We start from the raw sequence: 11,925 nt of genomic DNA, 5'->3' as shown, positions 1-11,925 counted from the left end.
CCCTCCCTGTCGATCGCCTAAAACATATGTCTTTACTTTCCCAAATCCCTTTGTATCTGCTTCTCTTTGGAATATCAACCCATAATCTGGGTTAAGAGTGGAAGCTCGTGTGGGGAGGGTTTAGTGAGGGCTGTGGAGGATAGGGTGTCGTCTAGTTGGTATTACCTGTTGCACTAGATAGTGAGGCAATTTAGGCAAGGGACTGATCATTCTGCACTGGGAATGTAGGCTTAGTTTTTTTTAAAACTGTATTTAACCAGGTAGGCTAGATATCTTGAAGTATATCTAGCAAGAATATCAACATGAAAATATACAATAATTGTCGTAGTACTGAATAGACCATTTCTGTGTATTGTACTTGATGCAACTTTCATACGTAGCAAAGTGGGTTTTGTTTTGACTAGTATCTTATACAGATAAAACAAACACTGAGATGTTTCATCTGGGACTCCTGTGTTCATACTGTTCAGCCCACCTGTTGTTCACACTTTTCATCACTCTGGTTATGACCTAAATACAGGTAGTCACAGTGCATCCATTTGGGTAAAACCTCAGATGGCAGTTGATTTGGCTAAACTGTCAGCTTTAAAATGATATTGAGGAATACATCTGACGAAAGCTTGAAAGGTAAAAATACACTTGACGATGGGACATTGCAGCAGACCTTAGCAGCGTTGTACGTTTATAGAAGAGTTACATTTAGAAGCTTTCCCTGTGATGCCTTCATTAACAGTCAGACAATTTACCATCTCCCTTTGACTCTCTTCCCACTTAAACAGAGCTAACGCTAAGCTAATGAAGCGAGAAGCGAGGACAATTTAGCCATTAGAGCCAATTAAGCCAATCCAATTCAATCCAACTCTTAGGGGGATGTTGAGAAGAGTCACAATGGCATCATCAACCACCCAACCAGACTGGTGGATTTAATTACTTTTTCCCCTTAGCGGTAAAGTGTTAACACTTCTGTCATTTTGGCTCATCAAATCACAGCTTCTCGCCACACAGGGATTAAACCTGGCCTTAGGAGCAAATGTTTCCCAGTGAGGCTGCCTGATGCTCTGCATCGCCACAATAAGTACAAATCCTCTTCTTCACAGCGTATTATGGGAATGAACATAAGGGATTGGGTTATTGTTGTCCTATAATCTGGGTTTAAACTTCTTGTTTTACAAATGGCCCTTTTAAAAGCTATTTGCTTTGTATCGAATAAAAACCTCATCCTGTGTTAACCTACTGTCTTGTCGTTTTCTGGATTGTGGCTTTCGACTCTTATTTCATTCACTGTGTTTTAGACACCATGGCCAGATATGCGACTCGTAAGACTGTCATAGCTGTGTTACGAGTGTGCTATGACAGTGGTCAGGCCAGACTCTGTAAAGGCTTGCTTCAGAAGCTAGCTCTGTAGAGATACAAGGTTTTGGCACCAATCCTGAAGAATTTGTAGTGGTCGCAGAATAGTGTTTAGTATAGAACTTGACATGCAATCCAAATAGCACAGTATCCAAGATATTATAATTCTCAAATGCCTTTTATTAAACTTTTATTTTATTTAGCCTTTATTTAACTAGGCAAGTCAGTTAAGAACAAATTCTTATTTATATACAGTACCAGTCAAAAGTTCGGACACACCTACTCATTCCAGAGTTCTTTGTCATTTAAAAAATGTTCTACATTGTAGAATAATAGTGAAGACATCAAACTATGAAATAACACATATGGAATCATGTAGTCACCAAAAAAGTATTAAACAAATCTAAATGTATTTCATATTTGAGATAGCCACCCTCAACCAGCTTGATGAGGTAGTCACCTGGAATGCATTTCAATTAACAGGTGTAACTTGTTAAAAGTTAATTTGTGGAATTTATTTCCTTCTTAATGCATTTGAGCCAATCAGTTGTGTTGTAGGGGTGGTATACAGAAGATTACCCTATTTGGTAAAAGACAAAGTCCATATTATGGCAAGAACAACTCAAATAAGCAAAGAGAAATGACAGTCCATCATTACTTTAAGACATGAAGGTCAGTCAATCAGGAACATTTTGTCAAGTGCATTCGCAAAAACCATCAAGCGCTATGAGGAAACTGGCTCTCATGAGGACTGCCACAGGAAAGGAAGTCCCAGAGTTACCTCTGCTGGAGAGGACGAGTTCATTAGAGTTAACTGCACCTCAGATTGCAGCCCAAATAAATGTTTCACAAGAGTTCAAGTAACAGACACATCTCAACATCAACTGTTCAGAGGAGACTGTGTGAATCAGGCCTTCATGGTCGAATTGCTGCAAAGAAACCACTACTTAAAGACACCAATAAGAATAATTGACTTGCTTGGGCCAAGAAACACAAGCAATGGACATTAGACCAGTGGAAATCTGAGTCCAAATTAGAGATTTTTGGTTCCAACCACCGTGTCTTTGTGAGACGCAGAGTAGGTGAACGGATGATCTCTGCATGTGTGGTTCCCACTGTGAAGCGTGGAGAAGGAGGTGTGGGAGTGCTTTGCTGGTGGCACTGTCTGTGATTTATTTAGAATTCAAGGCATACTTAACCAGCAAGGCTACCACAGCATTTGGCAGCGATACGTCTTCCTATCTGGTTTGCCATTAGTGAAACATTTGTTATTCAACAGGACAATGACCCGAAACACAACTCCAGGCTGTGTAAGGGCTATTTGACCAAGAAGGAGAGTGATGGGGCTGCATCAGATGTTCTGGCCTCCAGAATCAGCCGAACTCAACCCAATTGAGATGGTTTTGGATGAGTTGGACTGCAGATTGAAGGAGAAGCAGACAACAAGTGCTCAGCATATGTGGGAATGCCTTCAAACTGTTGGAAAAGCATTCTTCATGAAGCTGGTTGAGAGAATGCCAAGATTGTGCAAAGCTGTCGTCAAGGCAAAGGGTGGCTACTTTGAAGAATCTAAAATTTGTTTAATACTTTTTTGGTGACTACATGATTTCATATGTGTTATTTCATAGTTTTGATGTCTTCACTATTATTCTACAATGTAGAAAATAGTAAAAATATAGAAAAACCCTTAAAGTAGTTGGTGTGATCAAACTTTTGACTGGTACTGTATGTCCCTGCCCTCAAAGGCTGAGGGTAATATTCTGCTTCAGTAGTAGGCTCTTTGTAAGAGTAAAGTATGCACTATATTTTAACGCTCTAATCGCCTGGCTACCTGCCACCCTATTAGCTGAGCAGGTGCCTGAAAAGGGCCACCTGGAGCTGATGAGATTTAGCAAAAGAACCCAAAATAAGGAACTCGGGGGACCAACTTTCAAAGATACAGGTTAAAAGTTCCTCAGAACCTTAACCTATCTGTTGAGCTCAATTGCATCCATTGATTGTTTTTGTTTAGCAGTGGTGCTTTTCCTCCTAGAGCTATTGATGCAGACTTCTGCCATATTGTGGTAATCAAGATCTTTTGAAACCCTATCAAGCCAAAGAAAGTCTTTATCAGTTTCCCATTAGGGTAAATTATGTTAAGAGATTGACCGGCCCAAGAGTTCTCATAGAACATTGAAATCTGACTGATAAAAGAACTAAGCAACGGTGACTGGTAGTGTTACGTCTCTTGTCGGAAAGCACGGACCAAAGCGCAGCGTGGTAAATGTTCATGATATTTATTGATCAAAACACAAAAAAAATAACAAAGAGAAACACGAACAGTTCTGTAAGGCAAATAAACTATACAGAAAACAACTACCCACAAAACACTGGTGGGGAAAAGGCCACCTATGTATGATTCCCATTCAGAGACAACGATAGACAGCTGCCTCTGATTGGGAACCACACTCGGCCAAAAACATAGAAATAGAAAACATAGAAATAAAGAAACTAGAATGCCCACCCTAGTCACACCCTGGCCTAACCAAAATATGTACACAATACCCCATAATGATTTTACATGTTTTTAGAAATGTTTGCACATTTATTGAAAATGAAATACAGAAATATCTAATTTACATACACCATCATTCAAAAGTTTGGGGTCACAAAGAAATGTCCTTGTTTTTGAAAGAAAAGCACATTTTTTGTCCATTAAAATAACATATAATTGATCAGAAATACAGTGTAGACATTGTTAATGTTGTAAATGACTCTTGTAGCTGGAAACGGCTGATTATTAATGGAATATCTACATAGGTGTACAGAGGCCCATTATCAGCAACCATCACTTCTGTGTTCCAATGGCACGTTGTGTTAGCTAATCCAAGTTTGTCATTTTCAAAGGCTAATTGGTAATTAGAAAACCCTTTTGGAATTATGTTAACAGCTGAAAACTGTTGTACTGATTAAAGAAGCAATTAAACTGGCCTTCTTTAGAGTAGTCGAGTATCTGGAGCATCAGCATTTGTGGGTTCGATTACAGGCTCAAAATGGCCAGAAACAAAGACCTTTCTTCTGAAACTCGTCAGTCTATTCTTGTTCTGAGAAATGAAGGCTATTCCATGCGAGAAATTACCAAGAAACTGAAGATCTGGTACAACACTGTACACTACTCTCATCACAGAACAGCGCAAACTGGCTCTAACCAGAATAAAAAAGGAGTGGGAGGCCCCGGTGCACAACTGAGCAAGAGGGCAAGTACATTAGAGTGTCTAGTTTAAGAAACAGGCATCTCACAAGTCCTCAACTGGCAGCTTCATGAAATAGTACCCACAAAACACCAGTCTCAATGTCAACAGTGAAGAGGCGACTCCAGGATGCTGGCATTCTAGGCAGAGTTGCAAAGAAAAAGCCATATCTCAGACTGGCCAATAAAAATAAAAGATTAAGATGGGCAAAATAACACAGACACTGGACAGAGGAACTCTGCCTAGAAGGCCAGCATCCCAGAGTTGCCTCTTCACTGTTGACATTGAGACTGGTGTTTTGCAGGTACTATTTAATGAAGCTGTCAGTTGAGGACTTGTGAGGCGTTTAACCGAACCCCTCTGAATCAGAGAGGTGCAGGGAGCTGCTGTTGACATCCACAGCACCTGGTGAGCAGTGGGTTAACTGTCTTGTTCAGGGGCAGAACTACAGATTTTTTAAAACTGTGCCAGCAATCTTTCGTTTACAGGCCCTACGCTCTAACCACTAGGCAACCTGCCATCCCATCCAAAGTTTAATTACCTTGCTCAAAGGAATATTCAATGTCTGCTTTTTTTATACCCATCTACTAATAGGTGCCCTTCTTTGCCCTGTCTGGTCTTTGTGGTTGAATCTGTGTTTGAAATTCACTGCTTGACTGAGTGACCTTACAGATAATTATGTATGTATGGGTACAGAGATGAGGTAGAAATTCCCAAATCATGTTAAACACTATTATTGTACACAGAGTGAGTCCATGGAACTTTTATTTGACTTATTAAGCACATTTGTATTACTGAAATGATTTCGGCTTGCCATAACAAAGGGTTTGAATTATTATTGACTCAAGACCTTTCAGCTTTTCATTTTTTATAAATGTATAACATTTCGAAAAAAAGCTTTGACATCATGGGGTGTTGTGTGTAGGCCAGTAATATAAAATATCAATTTAATAAATAAAACATTCAGGCTGTAACACAGTTACATGTGGAATAAGTCAACGGGTGTGAATACCTTCTGAAGGCTCTGTAGATCCCAGTGCTTTCGTCTTCTTTTATAAATGTCATGCTTGAATTTGTGCAGCATTGGAACTTACATTTAGTCCAATAGACTGTCACAATAGACCCCAGAGTCCCCCTTTTTAACAAACGGTAAGACATATGCCGTCATGGCAGTTGCCCACAATTACTGAGCATGAAACCCATCTTCCATACCAATTAACAGAACCCATGGGTTCCCTGGAACTCCAAGACACACAAACCTCATCCTCTCCCAGATGCCTCTTTTTTTGCGGGGCAGATTGGGTGAGACCTGGCAGCAGGTCTGGTTCCACTTGGCTGTGCTCTGGGACCCTCCTCACTTGTTCTGTAGTGTCTCTGAGGCCTCCTCACTCCCTCCTCTGCCATCCCTCTCCAACATCTCTCAAAGGAGTCTTGCTGAGTCCAACTGCCCGTGTAAAGAGGTGGGCAGGTCCGTATCAGCGGGGAGTGTGGGGAGACTGTGTGCGTGTGTGTGTGTGTGTGTGTGTGTGTGTGTGTGTGTGTGTGTGTGTGTGTGTGTGTGTGTGTGTGTGTGTGTGTGTGTGTGTGTGTGTGTGTGTGTGTGTGTGTGTGTGTGTGTGTGTGTGTGTGTGTGTGTGTGTGTGTGAAAGCATGCGTATGCAGTGATCCCCCAGCATTCTTCCCCAGCAGGGAGGGTTAGGGTCAGGGTAGGAGGAGGAGGTACAGAGCTAATGGACATGTTTGTTTACCTATTTATCCTTGACATGATCAATTGATCAGCAGGCTAATTCACTGCCACCATGGGGTCATACAATTTCCATTTAAATTGCAAATGGATTCTCCCCAGCCCCACGCCGTTCCATTGTTACGGAAGCACATGCACCACCTCTGTAGCACACACACCTGCTTCGAGTTTTATGAATAAACATAGAAGCCAAGAAAATAATATATTGGTAAGTATGAATTATTTTAGCCTATTAATCATGGAGTGGGGTTTCCCCACTCCATGATCATGTCATTATGTTAAGTGGGGAGAACCCCTTCTCACCTTCTCCCCCTCTCTCTCTCTCTCTCTCTCTCTCTCTCTCTGTGGGAGTACATCAGTGATAATTACTCGCATCATGAAGATGGCAGTCTTTTAACTGTGGCTATTAACACCCACCCTTACACACACACACACACACACACACACACACACACACACACACACACACACACACACACACACACACACACACACACACACACACACACACACACACACACACACACACACACACACACACACACACACACACACACACACACACTCTCAACCTGAGCTGATTCCTGAATAGAAAAGCCTGGTGATTGAGAAAGACTGAGGAGATTACAGTGGGAATTAAACAGTGGGAAAAGAGCGGCCAAATTGAGCAGCAGAGGGGGATCGCTGAATGCTGCAATCTCAGGAGAGCTGTCGGAGAGTTGTGTGGTTACAGCAGTACTACTACAGAGGGAACTGGAGGTTAGTGCATATGAATGGTTGGATAGATTATGGATAGATTATGGATGGATTATGGATGATGGCTGGATGGATAGATTATGGATGGATAGATTATGGATGGATGGATTATGGATGATGGCTGGATGGATGGATTATAGATGGTTTTGATTGATTTATGGATGAATGGATTATGGATGGATGATGGCTGGATGGATGGACTATGGATGGTTTTGATTGATTTATGGATGGATTATGTATGGGTGGGTGGACCAATTACCTGTTTTTCTCTTTGATAGTATACTTTTCAGAAAACTGAAATCCAGGGCATGTCAAATGGAGGGAAATGTTCGGACCGTTGTAGAGTCTTTACCTGACACATTTCCCTCATTGGATATAACGTTGCTGTTCAGATGACTGCTCACCTTCTACTAGGTGTTCCCCTACTAATCACATAGTAACACACACTGGTTCCTCACCAGATAGCCTCTACAACACACACCCACACAACCTTAGCCTCATCACAGATAGCCTCTACAACACATACCCACACAACCTTAGCCTCATCACAGATAGCCTCTACAACACATACCCACACAACCTTAGCCTCATCACAGATAGCCTCTACAACACATACCCACACAACCTTAGCCTCATCACAGATAGCCTCTACAACACATACCCACACAACCTTAGCCTCATCACAGATAGCCTCTACAACACATACCCACACAACCATCACAGATAGCCTCATCACAGATAGCCTTTACAACACATACCCACACAACCTTAGCCTCATCACAGATAGCCTCTACAACACATACCCACACAACCTTAGCCTCATCACAGATAGCCTCTACAACACATACCCACACAACCTTAGCCTCATCACAGATAGCCTCTACAACACATACCCACACAACCTTAGCCTCATCACAGATAGCCTCTACAACACATACCCACACAACCTTAGCCTCATCACAGATAGCCTCTACAACACATACCCACACAACCTTAGCCTCATCACAGATAGCCTCTACAACACATACCCACACAACCTTAGCCTCATCACAGATAGCCTCTACAACACATACCCACACAACCTTAGCCTCATCACAGATAGCCTCTACAACACATACCCACACAACCTTAGCCTCATCACAGATAGCCTCTACAACACATACCCACACAACCTTAGCCTCATCACAGATAGCCTATTTTATTTATTTTATTTTATTTAACCTTTATTTAACTCTGCAAGTCAGTTAAGAACAAATTCTTATTTACAATGACGGCCTCCCAAAAGGCAAAAGTCCTCTTGCGGGGACGGGGGCCTGGGATTAAAAATTAAAAAATAATTGCAATATCAATATAGGACAAAACACACATCACAACAAGAGAGACAACACAACATAAAGAGAGACCTAAGACAACATCATAGCAAGGCAGCAACACATGACAACACAGCGTGGTAGCAACACAACATAACAACAACATGGTAGCAACACAACATGGTAGCAGCACAAAACATGGTGCAAACATTATTGGGCACAAAGGGCAAGAAGGTGGAGACAAAAATACATCACGCGAAGCAACCACAACTGTCAGTAAGAGTATCCATGATTGAGTCTTTGAATGAAGGGATTGAGATAAAAACTGTCCAGTTTGAGTGTTTGTTGCAGCTCGTTCCAGTCGCAAGCTGCAGCGACCTGAAAAGAGGAGCAACCCAGGGATGTTGTGTGCTCTGGGGACCTTTGACAGAATGGGACTGGCAGAACGGTGGTTGTATGTGGAGGATGAGGGCTGCAGTAGATATCTCAGATAGGAGGGAGTGAGGCGAAAGAGAGTTTTATAAATAAGCATCAACCAGTGGGTCTTGCGACGAGTATACAGAGATGACCAGTTTACAGAGGAGTATAGAGTGCAGTGATGTGTCCTATAAGGAGCATTGGTGGTGAATCTGATGGCCGAATGGTAAAGAACATCTAGCTCCTCGAGAGCACCCTTACCTGCCGATCTATAAAGTATCCCTCCATAATCTAGCATGGGTAGGACACACACCCGTACAACCTTCGCCTCATCAACGGTCGTAAATGTTATCTCTGACAAGACTGTTGGTTGGCAGAGAGACTAGGCCATCCCTTTCCCCTTCAAGACACATACCCACCTTCCTCCCCCGACACACTTGTTAAGGACCTAGTCGACCCCTGACCCCACCCACTTGGTTCTGTTATTGATTTCTCACTCTGGATGAAGAGGGCGCGAGGCAGCATTAGCCAGGTATACAGGAAGGACTTTGGGGATGAAGGGTCGATCAATGTGGAGTGATGGGTGAGCTTCCAGCAGCAGAAACAACCATCAAGAGGAAATAAGGGCTTCAGGCCAGGGAGGTGAACACTAATACGGCCTGAGTGGAGGCCGGAGACGGGAGAGACCCAATGCCAATGAGGCCATGGTTTGCAATGTGATGAGGGCTGCCCGATAGTGCTGGGTTTACTGAATAGGTCACTAATGATCTCTCTGATCACTCTACGTCAGAGAGGAAGGAATGACAGGAGCCCTCGACACAGACCTACTGAGAAACTGTGTATTATTGAGACCTTGATGAGAAATGTAAGAAAACAAGGCCCACACCAACATAATTGATTCCAAAATCCAGGGACCCAAGGACCAGACCCAGATTGCATTTATGTGGTCTCAAGATAGTGATCACACCATCGAGGCCGAGTTACCGCACCATCGAGGATGAGTTACCACACCATCGAGGATGAGTTTCCACACCATCGAGGATGAGTTACCACAGCATCGAGGATGAGTTGCCGCGCCATCTAGGCTGAGTTACCACACCATTGAGGGTGAGTTACTACACCATCGAGGCTGAGTTACCACTTCTTTATCTCTTTATGTCTACTTCTCTCTATCTCTTTTGGTGTCAACCTCCCTGTAAAATTTTTTGGTGTCACACCTGTTGCATCCCGGCAATAGCTGGTCATATTTGCATTCACAATTGGTGGCAGCGCCCATGCTGTTAAATGTGGTTGGCCATGCCCCTCCACCTCCTCACCACTCCCTTCCTCGTTCCCCCTCTCAATGAGAGGGAGGCTCAGTCGGAGGGGTTCGGGGGAAATGCAGCACGAAGGCTGATTAGTGTCATAATGTACTTTCCTGAGCTCCTATTTACTGCCACTTCAGGACACAGCATGCCCGCCTGCCATTTGGTGTGTGTGTGTGTGTGTGTGCATGCATGTGAGAGAGAGACATAACAAGAGTGTGATTGAATAGCTATGGAGTGGGTGCATGTGTACTGTATGTGTGTGTGTATGACAGTTAGAGATGGACAGACAGGATATACAGTGGGGCAACAAAAAGTATTTAGTCAGCCACCAATTGTGCAAGTTCTCCCACTTAAAAAGATGAGAAAGGCCTGTAATTTTCATCATAGGTACACTTCAACTATGACAGACTAAATGAGAAAAAACATCCAGAAAATCACATTGTAGGATTTTTTATGAATTTATTTGCAAATTATGGTGGAAAATAAGTATTTGGTCACCTACAAACAAGCAAGATGTCTGGCTCTCACAGACCTGTAACTTCTTCTTTAAGAGGCCCCTCTGTCCTCCACTCATTTCCTGTATTAATGGCACATGTTTGAACTTGTTATCAGTATAAAAGACACCTGTCCACAACCTCAAACAGTCACACTCCAAACTCCACTATGGCCAAGACCAAAGAGCTGTCAAAGGACACCAGAAACAAAATTGTAGACCTACACCAGGCTGGGAAGATTGAATCTGCAAATAGGTAAACAGCTTGGTTTGAAGAAATCAACTGTGGGAGCAATTATTAGGAAATGGAAGACATACAAGACCACTGATAATCTCCCTCGATCTGGGGCTCCACGCAAGATCTCACCCCGTGGGGTCAAAATGATCACAAGAACGGTGAGCAAAAATCCCAGAACCACACGGGGGGACCTAGTGAATGACCTGCAGAGAGCTGGGACCAAAGTAACAAAGCCTACCATCAGTAACACGCTACGCCGCCAGGGACTCAAATCCTGCAGTGCCAGACGTGTCCCCCTGCTTAAGCCAGTACATGTCCAGGCCCGTCTGAAGTTTCCTAGAGAGCATTTGGATGATCCAGAAGAAGATTGGGAGAATGTCATATGGTCAGATGAAACCAAAATATAACTTTTTGGTAAAAACACAACTTGTCTTGTTTGGAGGACAAAGAATGCTGAGTTGCATCCAAAGAACACCATACCTACTGTGAAGCATGGGGGTGGAAACATCATGCTTTGGGGCTGTTTTTCTGCAAAGGGACCAGGACGACTGATCCGTGTAAAGGAAAGAATGAATGGGGCCATGTATCGTGAGATTTTGAGTGAAAACCTCCTTCCATCAGCAAGGGCATTGAAGATGAAACGTGGCTGGGTCTTTCAGCATGACAATGATCCCAAACACACCTTCCAGGCAACAAAGGAGTGGCTTCGTAAGAAGCATTTCAAGGTCCTGGAGTGGCCTAGCCAGTCTCCAGATCTCAACCCCATAGAAAATCTTTGGAGGGAGTTGGAAGTCCGTATTTTCCTGCAACAGCCCCAAAACACCACTGCTCTAGAGGAGATCTGCCTGGAGGAATGGGCCAAAATACCTCCAGCAACAGTGTGTGAAAACCTTGTGAAGACTTACAGAAAATGTTTGATCACTGTCATTGCCAACAAAGGGTATATAACAAAGTATTGAGATAAACTTTTGTTATTGACCAAATACTTATTTTCCACCATAATTTGCAAATAAATTCATAAAAAATCCTACAATGTGATTTTCTGGATTTTTTTTCTCATTTTGTCTGTCATAGTTGAAG

Source organism: Oncorhynchus masou, chromosome 17 (assembly GCF_036934945.1).
Source record: "Oncorhynchus masou masou isolate Uvic2021 chromosome 17, UVic_Omas_1.1, whole genome shotgun sequence".
Taxonomy (NCBI): domain Eukaryota; kingdom Metazoa; phylum Chordata; class Actinopteri; order Salmoniformes; family Salmonidae; genus Oncorhynchus; species Oncorhynchus masou.
Note: the sequence above shows the minus strand (reverse complement) of the source record.